Below are 18,670 nucleotides of genomic sequence, written 5' to 3'. Positions count from 1 at the left end.
AGGGTTCTCCTGTTGGGATGGGATAATGGCATGTGTGGTCCCTGGATTTAGAGGAAAGATGGAGAAAAGGTCATCAGTGGAAGTAGTGAAGAGGCCCAGCAACATGACAGCTGTATGAGACCTATAGAGAAAATTAGTCACAGAGAAATCCACATGGTTGGGGATAGCCGAATAACCTGTAAGAATGTTACAAAGCTATGCTGTATTATTCCCAAACCCTCGGGAAGAGTCTGTTAAATCCAACTGCATTGTTAGTAGTGCTTTAGGGAGTGAGGAAAGGGAAAATTATTGATTACATCTGAACAAGTGCAGGATTTCCTTGTGCTCAAGGGCCAGAGCTTGGGTATTAAATCTAGTGTTAAGAAAAAGTATTAACCCAGAAGTTTGGGCTGGGGATATGAGGATTATTCTTGTAGTAGGAAAAATTGTAAAATATTAAGAAATGGGCACAAAGATTACTGGGTGATGTAGAAGTTTCATTTTTATAATAAAGCAAATGGTTCCTGATCTTGAGATGCAAATAAATCTTGTCAGATGAGTGGCAGCGATTGCTCTCCCTTCTTCCTTCCAAGATGATTCCAAGCATTACATTTTTTGCCCTTGAATTTTGACCACTTTTGGTCTCCTAGCAAATTCATTTCACCATTGCCTGTCTTGAATATTTGAACTGTTTGACATTTTATGAATCCTCTAATGAGTTCTACAAAATCTTGACATATGTTCATTCTGTATTTATGTAAGAGTCACAATCTTATCTTTTGGAATACTGTCTTAGCACAAATTTCCACAGTACTAATGTGATCATACTAATCCTTCAAATTACTAAATTCCTGACTCCTCCTTTTCTGACTTCCTTGTTACCACATTTTTTTGGTCTGTGGGAGACACTGAATGATTTGTACCTCTAACCCCTGCTTATGAACTAGTGCTCATAGACTATACCCCGACTCCTCAGACCGAGGAGTGGATTAGCCAGACCAGGGTCTAGCCACTAGAGTCCCACTGTGAGAGGCAGCATGCAGAGAAAAAATTAGCATAACCAAGGCTGGGAGGCTATATTAAATATATATCTTTGATTTCCACTTCCTTCCTCAATTTTAGGAAGTTAGGGTTTGTGTGCAATGGTGTAGATTGAACCATAAAAATATAAATGAATTATACTACATAGTATGTATTACAATTATAACTGATACAAATTTCAATCAGTAATAAGATAAAACAGTTGAAGAGTTTTCAGAAAGAAAAGCATGAAATCAACAGGTTTGTCAAAACTTGGAGATTTATTCTTAGGTTCACCAATAGTTTCCTTTTAATTGTTTAATAATGTGCTATCCAGTGACAGAGGAATTGAACCATAAAAACATAGGTTAGATCCTATGATCTTTCTTGCTCAGAAATGTTACTGTTTTATTAAGACAAGATGACTAGTACAGTAAGTTTGTGTTTTAAGCTGTGAATAGTTAAGAAATCGATTCTTATTGAGGAAATTAATAAAATGTGCTTCAGAAAATACTACATTCCCTAACTGATGTGTGCTATGATCTGAATGTGTCTCTTCAAAATTAATAAATTGAAATTCTAAACTTCAAAGTGATGGTATTAGAAGGTAGACCTTTTGAGAAGTAACTAGGTCATGAGGAAAAGGCTCTCCTAAATGGGATTAGTGCCCTTATGAGGCCCCAGAGAGCTATCCTGCTCCTTCTACTGAGGCAAAGGAAGAAACAGCCTCTGTGAACCAGGATGTGGACCTTGGACAGGCACTGAGTCTATCACTGTCTTTGACCTTGGACTTGTTGGCCTCCAGAGCTGTGATAAAAAATTTGTAAGTTATCTAGTCCATGATATTTTGTGTAGCAATCCAAAGAATGAAGACAATATGATTATTTCAAATTAACTACAGAACTCTTGGTGTAACTTTTAAGTAATTAATATTTATTTCACTTTTTTTTTTTTTTTGGTACTACAAATTGAACCCAGCGTAGCTCTACCACTAAGGTACAGCTCTAGCCTTTTTAAAAATGTTGAGACAGGATCTTGATAAATTGCCCATGCTGGCCTCTAACTTGTGATCCTCCTGCCTGAGGCTCCTGAGTGGCTGGAGTTAGAGGTATGTGCCACCACACCCAGCTATTTCATGTTCTTTTAGTTTTCACCCAGGTTTTAAGTTACTTTTAAAATTTTCACTAAAATATATTATATATTTTGTTATTATATATAATAATAGAAACTTCAGTTTGATATTTTTATTACCAAAATAACTTTCTAAAAATATCTAAACAATATGTCAAGAATATGGATAGTTGTAGAAAAAACTAAAATATAGTAAAAGAATTCTCCCATTTAACTCCTAGAAATAAGAAGTGTTCATGCCTGAATATTTCATTTCTTTCAATGGATAAATGTGAATATAACACTTTATATATACATATATATTTAAAAAATGATCTGGTTTTTAAACTTTTTGAGTAAAAAAAAAATCTTAAGTTCATAATAGGTATTACAAAGCAGGTGTTCTTAACCATGAGCTGTGGAATCAGACTGGTTCAAACTGGTCTGGTTATGACGTTGGGGTTACCTTGCCTTAATAAGGATCAGTTATTTGATTTATAAAATAGAATTAATTGCCTACTTCATAGATCTGTTGTGATGACTCACTAGTACTTGCAACAAAACCAATACCTAAAAGCATTAAATAAATGCTGATTGATCATTTCCCTGTCATTAAATATAACTCTATTTTGACTAATTTTATAGGTTGAATTAAAAGTTCAATTGGGATTGAGGGAAAGGAGACAGGAGATTACTTTTTCTTCCATTGAGTTTAGGAATAAGCTTTAAAGTGTGTTTGGTAATCCAATGGTAGAACACAATATGAGAGTGATTCTCTTGGTGCTGTTACTCAGGGTTAGTGAGCTCTGATCTGCCCATCACTGGGTAGAGAACTCCTTTCTCTGTGTGCTTGTTTAGAGCTGAGGGTGAGCTATTATTCATTATTGGATCAGACTCTAGTTCTAGTATCCAGGAGACAACTGAACTTTTGTGGTTGGCAGCTGTGGAAATTAAATTTTGGCTGAATGGGGCAATTAATGATTAACAAAAGAACTACATGCTTGAGTTCATCTTAATGGCTAAGCTCCTACTGGGTTTCTGGAGATGCAAAATTCATGGCAAATTTAATCACATCTAATTCAAAGCAATATTTATTGCAAACTGGTCATAAAATTGATTCTAAATCCCATGCTATTTCTCAATTTCAGTGAGGAGATATTTAAACATGGCAGAAGTGCATTTCTGGAATTTGATCTATTTTGGTAGTAAAAACTAGTCCAGCTCTTATGCCAAAATGGTTAAACCTCCCTTTTAAAAGGATTATTTCGCACAAATACTTTGTTTTACATTTTGACCTACATTGATGACCTTACAATGATTTGGATGGAATTTGTTAAAACAGAAAATGATATTTTCTGTCTTAACTGAATTTATCATCTTGCATGTTTTGAGAAAAGTCAAATAACTATCTTTTAATTTTTGACAATATCTTCCCATAGTCCCACCATTTGTAAAGATTCTCAATTTTAAAAGTTATTTTAAAAATAATGTAGATATTCTGAGCAATATAAAGCCCAAGAATTGGAAAGAAAATGCAAATTCTACAGAGAAAGCTCAGGGCTTAATGAGCAAGTTGAGATCTCGGGTCAATACTGGGCCTCACCTTGATCTTGAGGGCTATTCATGCCTATGGTTAAGGACTGTTATAGGGCGCAACTTAAGAATAGACCGATCACCATTGAGAAGTCCAAATTTGAGAGTCTTTATTAAGCTGACTGTCTCACACAATGCCCCAAAAATGGCTATTGGGAGAACAGCCCGACCATAGGGTTGTGGGGGTTCTTATACCAAAAATCTCATCAATCCTAAGTGTCTGTTGCTAGGATTTGAAATTACAAACTAACATCATGAGATCATCAACAGAGGGGGAAGTGGGTCAAAATGACCCTTACCTAGGTACAAACTAAAGAATGGTTACTAACATCCACACAATCACTGTTCACATGGTACATTGTTTTGGAGCAATAGGAATCAAAAGAGCAATTTTTCATTACATGAGAGTTGTCATTTTGTATTGCTAAACATGTCACCCTAAGTAACTGATGGTACAGAGGCGGGGTGTTTCCATGGGAGAAGCTAAGCAATTGTTGATGGGTACAGAGGTGGGGTGTTCCCATGGGAGAAGCTTATTTCCTTCATAACATGGAGTCTCAGAGCAAAATGGAGTCTGTCTTGCCTATAACATTCTCATGGAACCAGACCTGTCAGCTCATCACAAGACTTAGCTGTAGCTTTATCTAGAAATGAACATATATATATGTAAAATTTGATGTACATTAGAGATAAAACTTTGTTCTTTTATTTCTATTCATAAGGAGTGTGCTTGCTCTCCTCAGCATTAATTAAAATCATTCCCCTCTTTCATACAAATTGAAAATGAATTCTGGGGATAATTGGGGTGGGTTGTACCTCTTGAGGGGTCCAGTAAACTTGAGCTAGTACTCTATTTTCATTGTAACAGAGTGACAGAAGTGTTGGTTATTCCCTTCATGGTTTCCCAGGGCAGTTCTTACTATCTGAAGGTTTGATCAAGAACTTCGGTTGTGATAGTGGGGAGACCTGCCATCTCCTATGTGTTCTGCTTTCTCTCTTGTTCTTCTCTACTTGAAGCTCCTATTCCCACCTCAGATACCACTTGGGGCAGATCAGTGTTCTTTCTAGTGTTCCATATAACTTCTGTGAATCATGAAGAATAAGCCTGTGTTGGTTAAAAAACTCATAAAGTTAAATTATCTTTTATTAAAACCTTTAATTGTAGCACTTTTTATAGACCACATTGATTTTGATTCTATCCCTGTGCTCCATGTATAGAAAATGAGAAGCTAGGTTCTTTGTGATTTCCATTGCATTGAGATGCTCTTTTAGTACAAAATAAAAATTGAAAGGGATAGCTGTATAAGAATTTTCTAATGCTTATAAAATTTTTTAAAAACCTAGCTATTTAGCATTGTATTTGTCATGCTATAAATTAGTAATGTTGATCTCATTTAAGAGTCATGTCTCAGCATTTCACTATTTTTGTATTTTTTAATGTGCATAATATGTAGCAGAGAAAGATATGGTATTGCCATTTTACATTTTTATAATAAAATTTTCTGATGTAACAATTTAATCAAAAGTTAAACATTGAACTTAAAAAAATTTTACTCTGAATAAAACATGAATAAGTATACTAGTTGTAGAACCTTAGAACTTGACATTAAACATCTTTTAAATGTTTTAAAGTTCAGTTCTTTAAAAAATTTTTAGTATTCTCATTGGTAATTAATTATATCTCCACTAACTGATAAATGTTTTATTTATTGATGCCAATATAATATACTGTGTGTTCCTAAAACATTCTGACATGAAAAGCAATTTTACTGTCCCTGAGAGCATATTTTTCCCTGAGATTATTCTTTTATTTTTTTGTTTATTTTATTGTAAACAAATGGGATACATGTTGTTTCTCTGTTTGTACATGGCGTAAAGGCATACCATTTGTGTAATCATAAACTTACATAGAGTAATGTTGTTTGATTCATTCTGTTATTTTTTCCCTTCCGCCCACCCCTCCCACCCCTCTTTTCCTTCTATACAGAGCTTCCTTCCTCCATACTTGCCCCCCTCCCTAACCCTAACTCTTACCCTAACAATAACCCTTCCCTCCCCCCATTATGTGTCATCATCCACTTATTAGCGATATCATTCTTCCTTTGGCTTTTTGAGATTGGCTTATCTCACGTAGCATGATATTCTCCAATTTCATCCATTTGCCTGCAAATGCCATAATTTTATCATTCTTTATGGCTGAGTAATATTCCATTGTATATATATACCACAGCTTCTTCATCCACTCATCAATTGAAGGGCATCTAGGTTGGTTCCACAGTCTGGCTATTGTGAATTGAGCAGCTATGAACATTGATGTGGCTGTATCTCTGTAGTATGCTGATTTTAAGCCCTTTGGGTATAGGCCAAGGAGTGGGATAGCTGGGTCAAATGGAGGGTCCATTCCAAGTTTTCTAAGGAATCTCCACACTGCTTTCCAGAGTGGCTGCACTAATTTGCAGCCCCACCAGCAATGTATGAGTGTACCTTTCTCCCCACATCCTCGCCAACACCTGTTGTTGCTCGTATTCTTGATAATCGCCATTCTAATTGGGGTGAGATGGAATCTTAAGGTGGTTTTGATTTGCATTTCTCTTATTACTAGAGATGTTGAGCATTTTTCCATATGTTTGTTGATTGCTTGTAGATCTTCTTCTGTGAAGTGTCTATTCATTTCCTTAGCTCATTTGTCGACTGGATTATTTGAATTCTTGGAGTAGAGTTTTTTGAGTTCTTTATAGATTCTGGAGATAAGTGCTCTATCTGAAGTATGATTGGCAAAGATTTTCTCCCACTCTATAGGCTCTTTCTTTGAATTGCTGATAGTTTCCTTAGCTGAGAGAAAGCTTTTCAGTTTGAATCTATCCCAGTTATTGATTCTTGCTTTTATTTCTTGTGCTATGGGAGTCCTGTTAAGAAAGTCTGGTCCTAAGCCGACATGTTGAAGATCTGGACCTACTTTTTCTTCTATAATCTGCAGGGTCTCTGGTCTGATTCCGAGGTCCTTAATCCATTTTGAGTTTAGTTTCGTGCATGGTGAGAGATATGGGTTTAGTTTCATTCTGTTGCATATGGATTTCCAATTCTCCCAGCACCATTTGTTGAAGAGGCTATCTTTTCTCCATTGCATATTTTTGGCCCCTTTGTCTAGTATGAGAAAATTGCATTTATTTGGGTTTGTGTCCGTGTCCTCTATTCTGTACCATTGATCTACCTTTCTATTTTGGTACCAATACCATGCTGTTTTTGTTACTATTGCTTTGTAGTATAGTTGAAGATCTGGTATTGCAATACCCCCTGTTTCACTCTTCCTGCTAAGGATTGCTTTAGCTATTCTGGGTTTCTTATTCTTCCAGATGAATTTCATAATTGCTTGCTCTATTTCTGTAAGGTACGTCATTGGGATTTTAATTGGAATTGCATTGAATTTGTATAGCACTTTAGGTAGTATGGCCATTTTGACAATATTAATTCTTCCTATCCAAGAACATGGAAGATCTTTCCATCTTCTAAGGTGTTCTTTAATTTCTTTCTTTAGTGTTGTATAGTTCTCATCGTAGAGATCTTTCACCTCTTTTGTGAGATTGATTCCCAAGTACTTTATTTTTTTCGAGGCTATTGTGAATGGGGTAGTTTTCCTAATTTCTCTTTCTGAAGATTCATCACTTATGTATAAAAATGCTTTGGATTTATGGGCATTGATCTTGTAACCTGCTACTTTACTGAATTCACTTATGAGTTCTAAGAGTTTTCTGGTGGAATTTCCAGGTTCCTCTAAATATATAATCATGTCATCAGCGAACAGGGATAGTTTGAGTTCTTCTTTTCCAATTCGTATCCCTTTAATTTCTTTGGTTTGTCTAATTGCTCTGGCTAGAGTCTCAAGAACGATGTTGAATAGAAGTGGTGAAAGAGGGCATCCCTGCCTTGTTCCAGTTTTTAGGGGGAATGCTTTCAGTTTTTCACCATTTAGAATGATATTAGCCATGGGCTTAGCATAAATGGCCTTGACAATGTTAAGGAATGTTCCCACTATTCCTATTTTTTTTAGTGTTTTGAGCATGAAGGGGTGCTGTATTTTATCAAATGCTTTTTCTGCATCTATTGAAATAATCATGTGATTCTTGACTTTAAGTCTATTGATATGGTGAATGACATTTATTGATTTCCTGATGTTGAACCAACCTTGCATCCCTGGGATGAAACCCACTTGATCATGGTGCACTATCTTTTTAATATGTTTTTGTATGCGATTTGCTAAAATTTTGTTGAGAATTTTTGCGTCGATGTTCATTAAGGATATTGGTTTGAAATTTTCTTTCCTCGATGTGTCTGTCTGGTTTAGGTATCAGTGTGATATTGGCTTCATAGAATGAGTTTGGGAGGATTCCCTCCTCTTCTATTTTATGGAATACTTTGAGAAGTATTGGAATGAGCTCTTCTTTAAAGGTTTTGTAGAACTCGGCTGAGAACCCATCTGGTCCCGGACTTTTCTTTGTTGGTAGGCTTTTGATGACTTCTTCTATTTCAGTACTTGAAATTGGTTTATTTAAATTGTGTATGTCCTCCTCGTTCAGTTTAGGCAATTCATATGTCTCTAGAAACCTGTTGATGTCTTCGAAATTTTCTATTTTGTTGGAGTATAGATTTTCAAAATAGCTTCTAATTATATTTTGTATTTCAGTCCTGTCTGTTGTGATATTTCCTTGTTCATTCCGAATTTTAGTAATTTGGGTTTTCTCTCGTCTTCTCTTTGTTAGTGTGGCTAAAGGTTTATCAATTTTGTTTATTTTTTTGAAGAACCAACTATTTATTTTGTCAATTTTTTGTATTGTTTCTTTTGTTTCAATTTCATTGATTTCAGCTCTGAGTTTAACTATTTCCTGTCTTCTACTACTTTTGGTGCTGTTCTGTTCTTCTTTTTCTAGGGCTTTGAGCTGTAGTGTTAGGTCGTTTATTTGTTGAGTTTTACTTCTTTTATTAAATGCGCTCCATGAAATAAATTTCCCTCTAAGTACTGCTTTCTTAGTGTCCCAGAGATTTTGATATGATGTTTCTTTGTTCTCATTTACCTCTAAGAATTTTTTAATTTCCTTCCTAATATCTTCTGTTATCCATTCATCATATAATAGCATATTGTTTAATCTCCAGATGTTGGAATAGTTTCTGTGTTTTACTCTTTCATTTATTTCTAACTTCAATCCAATATGATCTGATAGAATACATGGTAGTGTCTCTATCTTCTTGTATTTGCTAACATTAGCTTTGTGGCATAATATATGGTCTATTTTAGAGAAGGATCCATGTGCTGCTGAGAAGAAAGTGTATTCGCTCTTGGTTGGATGGTATATTCTATAAATGTCCGTTAAGTCTAAATTATTGATTGTGTTATTGAGATCTATGGTTTCTTTGTTCAATTTTTGTCTGGAAGATCTGTCCAGTGGTGAGAGAGGCGTGTTAAAATCACCTAGTATTATTGTGTTATGGTCTATTTGGTTTCTGAAATTGAGAAGGATTTGTTTGACATACATGGATGAGCCACTGTTTGGGGCATAGATGTTTATGATTGTTATATCTTGCTGATTTATGCTTCCCTTAAGCAGTATGAAATGACCTTCTTTATCCCTTCTGACTAACTTTGGCTTGAAGTCCACATTATCTGAAATGAGGATGGATACTCCAGCTTTTTTGCTGAGTCCATGTGCATGGTATGTTTTTCCCCATCCTTTCACCTTTAGTCTATGGGTATCTTTTTCTATGAGGTGAGTCTCTTGCAGGCAACATATTGTTGGATCTTTCTTTTTAATCCAATCTGCCAGTCTATGTCTTTTGATTGATGAATTCAGGCCATTAACATTCAGGGTTATTATTGAGATATGATTTGGTTTCCCGGTCATTTGGTTCATTTTTTAAATTTTATTTATGTATTTGTTTGACACAACTTGGTTCCTCCTTTATTTGACAATTCCTTTAGGATAATTCCTCCCTTTGCTGATTTGCTTCTTTGTTTTTCATCTCTTCCTCATGGAATATTTTGCTGAGAATGTTCTGTAATGGTGGCTTTCTTTTTGTAAATTCTTTTAGCTTTTGTTTATCATGGAAGGATTTTAATTCATCGTCAAATTTGAAGGTAAGTTTTGCTGGGTATAAGATTCTTGGTTGGCATCCATTTTCTTTCAGGGCTTGAAAAATGTTGTTCCAGGCCCTTCTAGCTTTTAGGGTCTAGATTGAATAATCGACTGATATTTGTATTGGTTTCCCCCTGAATGTAATTTGGTTCTTTTCTCTCGCAGCCTTTAAAATTCTGTCTTTATTTTGTATGTTAGGTATTTTCATAATAATGTACCTTGATGTGGGTCTGTTGTAATTTTGTGTATTTGGAGTCCTATAAGCCTCTTGAACTTGATTTTCCATTTCATTCTTCAGATTTGGGAAATTTTCTGATATTATTTCATTGAATAGATTGTTCATTCCTTTGGTTTGTTTCTCTAAGCCTTCCTCAATCCCAATAATTCTTAAATTCAGGCCATTAACATTCAGGGTTATTATTGAGATATGATTTGGTTTCCCGGTCATTTGGTTCATTTTTTAAAATTTTATTTATGTATTTGTTTGACACAACTTGGTTCCTCCTTTATTTGACAATTCCTTTAGGATAATTCCTCCCTTTGCTGATTTGCTTCTTTGTTTTTCATCTCTTCCTCATGGAATATTTTGCTGAGAATGTTCTGTAATGGTGGCTTTCTTTTTGTAAATTCTTTTAGCTTTTGTTTATCATGGAAGGATTTTAATTCATCGTCAAATTTGAAGGTAAGTTTTGCTGGGTATAAGATTCTTGGTTGGCATCCATTTTCTTTCAGGGCTTGAAAAATGTTGTTCCAGGCCCTTCTAGCTTTTAGGGTCTGGATTGAATAATCGACTGATATTTGTATTGGTTTCCCCCTGAATGTAATTTGGTTCTTTTCTCTCGCAGCCTTTAAAATTCTGTCTTTATTTTGTATGTTAGGTATTTTCATAATAATGTACCTTGATGTGGGTCTGTTGTAATTTTGTGTATTTGGAGTCCTATAAGCCTCTTGAACTTGATTTTCCATTTCATTCTTCAGATTTGGGAAATTTTCTGATATTATTTCATTGAATAGATTGTTCATTCCTTTGGTTTGTTTCTCTAAGCCTTCCTCAATCCCAATAATTCTTAAATTTGGCCTTTTCATGATATCCCATAGTTCTTGTAGATTCTGTTCATGATTTCTTACCATCTTCTCTGTTTGTTCAACTTTGTTTTCAAGGTTAAATATTTTGTCTTCAATGTCTGAGGTTCTGTCTTCCAGGTGTTCTATCCTACTGGATATGCTTTCTATGGAGTTCTTAATTTGGTTTATTGTTTCCTTCATGTCCAGGATTTCTGTTTGGTTTTTTTTCAATATCTCTAACTCTTTATTGAAATGATCTTTTGCTTCCTGTATTTGCTCTTTTAACTGTCGATTGGTGCGATCATTCAGTGCGTGCATTTGCTCTTTCATCTCATCGTTTGCTTCCCTGATCATTTTAATTATGTACAATCTGAACTCCTTTTCTGTCATTTCTTCTGCCATGCTGTCATTGGGTTTTATTGATGTAACATCTAGATTTGTTTGCAGCATTTTCTCTCCTTGTTTTCTCATATTGTTCAGGTATCAGTGGACCGCTGAGATATTGCAGATTTCCTTTATTGACTTACAATGGTCCTGAAGATTTCTATATATATCCCCCCTTAGCCTTCAGTAGCCTGAAGTCTTGGAGGAAGTTGATAATGCGGTGCTCCACAAGGAAGCTGCCTCTCTACGGGTAGTGGCCTTCAGGTGGGGTATATTCCCTGCTAGAGGGCAGAGGTGCCCCCACTTGTTGACCAATGGTCATCCAATGGGGAACTAGGCTGCAGGCTGAGGCAAGGCCTGTTTGGGCCTGTGTCTCTGGTTTTACTGTCCTTGTGGGGAAACCTCAACCAGCAGGGAAGACTCACCCGGTGGGGAGGTCTTGTTGGTCAGTTCCCTCCTAGAGGTTCCCCTCAATTTACAGCTACCGCCTGGGCTGGGCTGCCTTCCTCTGCAAAGTTCCCAGGGGCCCGGCCCTACCTCCTGGGCCTGGGAGCCTCACCCTTTGCAGATGAATCTCCTTAGGCTGCCCCTCCTCAGAGAATCTGCCCGCAGGCCTGGAACCTTTGCTCCGCCCCTAAGCCTGTCTCTGTACGGCTCTTCCATCAAGAAGCCTCCTAGATCCTGGGACCCTGCTGTGCACCTAATCACCTGGCTATGCGGCCCCTCCTCTGAGCAGCCACCTGGGGCCCCGTACAATCGCTCTGAGTCCCAGAGACCCGCCACATGCCTCTTCCTCCAGACAGCCGCCCAGTGTTCCGGTGCGGTCACTAGGAGTCCAAGCAACTCACTGCGTGCCTCCTCCTCCTCCCACCGACCACCCGTAGCCCGGGGCAATCAATCACTCCGAGTCAAAATGACCCTCCCTGTTCCTCCTCCTCTTCCAGGTAACCCCCCGGGTGTTCAGGAGCGGTCACTCTGAGTGGCTCTGAATCCACGTGACCCGCTGCATGCGTCCTCTGCGCTGCCGCCCGGAGCTCTGGTGCGGCCACTCGAGATCAAGCGACCCACCGCGCTTCTCCTCCAGGCAGCCCCCCTGTGTTCAGGAGCAGTTGCTTTAAGTCCAAACAACTCACCAATCGCCTCCTCCTCTGACCAGCCGCCTGGAGCTCTGGTGCAGTCACTGCGAGTCCAAACGACCCACCGTGCTCCTCCTCCTCCTCCTCCTACTCCTCCGGGCAGGCCCCGGTGTTCAGAAGTGGTCTGAGTCCAAACAGCTCGCCACGCAGCCCCTCCTCTGGCTACCGCCTGTAGCTCTGGTGCAGTCACTCCGAATCCAAGTGGCCCCGGTCCTCCTCCTCCTCGTCCTCAGGGCAGGCCAGGTGTTCAGAAGCAGTCGCTCTAAGTCCAAACAGGTCGCTGCACAATTTCTCCTCTGGCAACTGCCTGTAGCTCTGGTATAGCCACTCCGAATTCAAGCAGCCACGCTCCTCCTCCTCCTCCTCAGGGCAGGCCCCGGTGTCCTGAGTCCACACAGCTCTCCTCACCGCTCCTCCCCTAGGCAGCCTCCGGAGCCCCAGTGATCTGAGATTATTCTTGTAGATCGCATTAACTTAATGAAAAGTGTCAGAGGAACTTGTATTCATACTCAGTGTTTACTGGTTCTCATCACCAAACGGGTCACCTGACACATCTGATTCTGTTTTCTCCTGGGTAAAAAAGGTTTTGAGGATTAAAGCTTTAGCACAGATGGAGGCATAGGGAAACCTCAGTATGTGCTGATTGTCTTTCCTTTGCTCTTTCTATAAGCAAAGTAAATAGAATAGTTTGCAGTAGGACAAATTGTATTCCCCTCCCAAAGATGTGCTGAAGTCTAGACCCCAGTGCCTTAGAATAGGATCCTACTTGGAAGTAGGGTAGTTGCAAATATCATTAGTTAAGATAAGGTTATACTGGAGTAGTGGGCCATGTTCAAAGATAAACTTAAGTATGTTACAGTTTTTAGAAGTTTTTATTTGAGCAGAAAGTGATTCATGAATGGGACAGCACCAAATCATAGATGGTTTGGGTTCTACTGAATGGACACAAGGAGAAATTTATAAGGTGCACATGAAAACAAGACAAAACATTTCATTGTTAAGTGGAACAGTAGCTCCAAAGTCCCTGGAGAGGTTAGTTGGCAAGTTCTAACTGGTTAAGCATAAGTTTGATTTTATTTTTTGTATTGAGTTGAATTTCCATTTGCTGACTTAGGAACCTAAGGCATGGGATCACTGTCTTAGCTTCATTACTTCCCAGTTAATTTTTTTAACAGTCTTTAATTCAATATGACTGGCATCCTTATAAGGGTAAAATTTTGACACACAGCAAGGTGACCATGTGAAGACAGGCAGAGAGAAGAGTTTTGCTTTCATAAGATAAGAACACCTGCGACTGCAGGATTTGGAGGGAACATGGCCCTTCTGATACATGGATTGCATCCACAGTGTGATTTTGAGCCATCCAGTTTGAGGTAATTTGTTATAATTCATTATAGTAGTCCTAGAAATGAATGCAGAGACCAGGTGGGTCACATGCAAGGCCTTTCTAGATCACTTCCTGACTTATCCTTTATGGTAAAAGACTGAGATTCTAGGACTGAGATGCTGCCTGCGTGTTCAGCTCAGGGATGGTGTAAGTATACCCCGATTGTCTACATCGAAGATTAAGTTTTTGGTTCATGCCAGGTGCAGTGGCACATGCTTGTAATCCCAGTGGTTTGGGAGGCTGAGACAGAAGGATCACAAGTTTGAGACCAGCCTCAGCGATTTAGTGAGGCCCTCAGCAATTTAGTGAGGCCCTATCTCAAAAGAAAAAGGGTTGAAGATGTACTTCCTGGGTTCAATTCCTAGTATAAAACAAAACAAACAAAAACCCTCCCAAAAGACAGTTTTTGGTTCATAAATCCATTTTAAAATCTTATATGTGGTTTGATACATTTCTAAAGAAAAGGAGTACACATTCAGTCATTCAAAGTTTTTCATTGAATTTTATGGCATTCACAATCTCTTTAAGGGGTTCATAATTGAAGGTTAAGTATTCTTGCTGTAGAATTTTACTGAGTGCTACTTGTAAAAACCAAAGAATAAACAACTAAATAGACACAACACAAGTGGTATAATCAAATTTACATTTAACAAAATAAAGGTTATTAAAAGTTGGTGGATGGAGAGGTCACCTTGGGACGTTAATGTGTGAACATGAGAGTTTTGACTGTGTGGTTAATTTGCATTTTTGCCTCATAGCATTGTGGGAAGTGAGTAGGAACTAATTATAAGTAGAACCAACATTGATTATGTTCTGAGTACCGAGATAGGTGCTTTGCATTCATTATCTCTGAATATAGGCCTATACTGGGGGTGAGGGTGACATGGGGCTATTTAGTCTTCTCATTCATGAAGGGCCTTTAGACTTTGGATGTATTCTGCAAATTAGGTTATACAGACATGGGAGCACACTGAAAGAATCTAAGAAGATCATATCTTGCAGTTGGCCCATTAATAGCTGTATATCCTAGGGGCATTTTAAATGCTTATTTAATTCCTGAACTTTCCATGTGAGTATCACAATCATATAAATATATGTATATACACATTTTCCAGATACTCTTCAAGTAAAATTTGTAAATAGCCTACCATTTTTGAAATCTTATTTGACAGTTCCCTTTTTAGTATCCTTGGAGTCTCAGAAATTGTCAGTGGTCTGGGCCTTTCCTGACCTGGGAGACTCCACTGACCACAGCTCTTCAAGGTTACCCATTCCATGTATCAGGGAGAGGGATTGCTCTCCAGGTCCCTGCTGCCTGCTTGCTTTAATAAGCCTGTTGGGGTGGGGAACTGGGAAGTGGGTTCAAGGTCTGAAATCCACCAGATTAAGGAGGAGGGGAGAGCAAAGACTGGAGCACTGCATGGGGCAGACTTTCCTAGATGGCCAGATTTCTAGTCATCGTGCTTTAGAGAGGGCAATGCATGTCTCTGTGAAGCCCTACAGAGGTGGTAACACTGAGTATCGGAGTAGGGAAAGTTAGTTGGCTTCACTGGGCACCTAAGGTAGTCCGCAGATGGTGTGAGGTAGAAAATTGCTCTCAAGCCCCAGTTCTGTATTCCTGTGCCTAAGCAAATTGCTACCTGTCCCATGACACTTGTCATATACATGGAAAAAGGAAACCACTGTGACAGCTCTTTCATTGTTCTAATAAAAATGTGTCTGGATTATCAAAAGTACCGAGAACACTGGAATATGAAGTCAAGCAGCAGTGTGCCAGAAAACAGGGCAACTGAAATTGGAAAGATACCTGTGTGGGGGAACCTGGGCCATCTTAAGGGAGATAACATCAAATGCTGTGTCCAAGGCCATAGTCATTGTTGCATCATTATTTCATTATGTCCTTCAGAAGTGGGTATGACATCTTGATTGTCTGCCTGGATCATAAGCAGATTAGGAAAATGCTTACGGCAACATTCCCAACATTAAAGTTAAAAATTTAAAGGTAACCGTCAGTATTACAACACACTGGCGCACAACGGAGTCTGTAAGTTAAGTCTGACAGCTTAAAGAACATGAGAAGTAGTGTAATTATCAGAAATTCAAAATCTGAAGTTTTCTTTCCTTTATATATATATATATATATATATGAATTTTTTTTTTTTTTTTTTTTTTTTTTTTTTTTTTGTGAGAAACACACCTGTCCAAACTCAAAGAATGGCTGCAAGACAAAAGGTACAGAGAAAGTGAGGCTTTTAGTGATAATCTTGTAAAATGGGGTGTCTGGGTGAGCAGGCACAACCAGAGCAGTTAGAATCAACATTTTATTCCCTAGAGCACAAGGTCCCTCCCTGGTTCCTCAGTGACTGAGTAGGTCTTCCCCAATGTTGCCTAGGTTTTACTGTGTCCTAATGGGTTAAAGAAATGTACCTTTCCTCGTCCCCACCTTCCTCTGTTCTCTTGTGGTGGGAAGGCCTTCTAGGGTTGAGTGCATCTTGCAGTTTCTCTCTGCTGATCAGGCCAGTCCCTTTCCCCCTCAAGGGGCTGTGATTTTGTCATACGCTGATGTTAACTGCTTTTAACTTTCCATTCTGCTCTCCCCTCCAGCTGTTTTTCTTACAAAGCAATTTTATGTTTAAGGCTAAATACTGTATTCTAACAATGGACCACTGGACTTTTTAGTTCTCACACTTCTCAAATTTTAGGTTTCATTTCACCTCAATCTCTTAGCTATTTCCCTCTTTTTTTTATCATATCACTTAAAACTTATGTTTTATTTTTTTGGGGCCTAAAGATTGCATTGGAAAACTAGGGGATTACTGGGAAAAAAATGACTTGTACAACAAAAGTGATCAGAAGAAATTGGCTAATTTCACTTTCTTTGAGATAGTCAGAGAAAATGGTTGAAAGGTGTCTGTTGTAAATAACTGTCACTCCGAAAATGATTTGAAACGGTAATGGGGAAGAAAAACTACATTGAAAAAATTAAATCTTAGACTTGGAGGCATTAAAAAAACACCTAATAATTCCCACTCCCAGGGGATCGAAGATGTCTGCTCTCTTTTAGCTATTACAAGTGATTCGGAAAGAAAGCTGGTATGGAGGGAGACTCTGCCTTCCGTTAGCAGTTCTTAAAGTGAAGCCTTTAAAGAGTATTTTCTTGATAACAGCCCCAACTATTTCTATCGGGGAAATTGCACATTCCTGTTCTCTGGTGGAAGCACCACCCAGGAATATTTTGTTTAGTTTTGAGAAACACTCTGGTTGGGTATGGTAGGTGTGTTCGGCCCCTTACAACAGCCTCTTTTCAACCACCAAGGAAGACTTTACTAAAACAGGTAAAATAGAGTTTTGGGGGAAATGTTTTTCTTGGGGCCTGTATTAGCATATTAACTTTGAACTATTTTGCTCTCTTTTCTAGATGTAACCTCTTGAATTTCCTCTTTGCACTTTGATCACTATTTGGTTGTTAGCACTTTGATTTTCCATTGAAAAGTCTTACTGATGTGTGGAAGTTAAAAACTAAACTTTATATAATAGGATAATCTTTTCTTTGAAATAGGATTACCTTTTCTACTCTATACACAGTTTTGTAGTTAGTTTTAATTAGTCTTTTTTTTTTTTTTTAAACAAATGTCTATTTGTCCTTTCCTCATTTAAAGAGTACTGGCCCATTAGTTCCTTTTATTATCAATATTAAAAAATATGTTCATTATAGAAAGATTAAAGAAGCCAAAAAGAGGAAAAAATAAAAACTTCATGCCATACAGTGACAATTACTATAAGGTTTGTATGTGTTGTCTTACTGAATATTAATACAAATGTATATATACCAAATCTAAAATATACAATTGATTACCCTGTATTCTTTCACTTCTGTTTTAATATAAGTTGTTACGCTAAATCTCTAATAACAGCTTTAATTCCAGAAACATGGTTCTGCTGTGCTGTAATTAACTCCATCCTATATAGTTGAATATCTAGTTTGTTTTCTAGTCTTTATTTTTTATGATGCTGAAATACCCTAGGGTTAAATCTTGTCATAATCCAATCTCAGTTTCTGGGTGCCAAAACTACCACTTGTGTAGTATTACTTTTAATTTGTTGATGTTTTCGAACTTGAAGATTCAACAAACTTTTTTTTTTTTTTTTTTTTTTTTTTACTGTATGCAAGTGTTTAAACTCATAAACAAAACTCAAGGCATGATTCTTGATTAAACCTTTGGTCTCACTCCTGAGTATCATATAACCAACCAGTAATACTTCATATGCTTAAAAATACACTTAAACACATTGACCCCTTACATCTTGCACCCACTAGTTATAAATAATGACCCTCAATGATGTGAGAGGTTTTAGTCTAACTCACAGCACACTTTTATCATCTGTGCAGCAGCGGAAGAGAAACTGAGAGCCACGTGCCCAATAAGTGGTAGACTCCCTGCTAAAGCTTCGGAGCTCTTGGCCTCTCACTGGTGGTCATTTCTTCAGCAGCACATGACCAGGGCTCGAGTGACTTTTGCAGTGCTGTTAGTTGTCATGAAAGAACTTCTCCCATGGGAGCACTGGGCTTTGGCTGATACTTTATTAATTAGGAAATACGTACCTATTGGATTTTCTTTTTTTCTTTCCTCTGGTGGTAGGAACTGAACCCAGGGCCTCATGCATGCCAGGCAAGCAGTCTACCACTGAGCCATATCCTCTGACTTGTTTTTAATGAACTTAACCTTCAATCTGTACAGTACCAAACCTTTAGGATTTGAAATCCTTACCCTGTGTGCACTATTACCTTAAAAACATTAGTTTTATAAGACATTGAAATAAATACCTTTGAAAATTCAACTTCTGCCAACTGAAAGTTGATGTCATTTCGC

Source organism: Sciurus vulgaris (assembly GCF_902686455.1).
Source record: "Sciurus vulgaris genome assembly, chromosome: 6".
In the NCBI taxonomy this organism is placed as follows: domain Eukaryota; kingdom Metazoa; phylum Chordata; class Mammalia; order Rodentia; family Sciuridae; genus Sciurus; species Sciurus vulgaris.
This window is presented reverse-complemented; position numbering follows the sequence as displayed.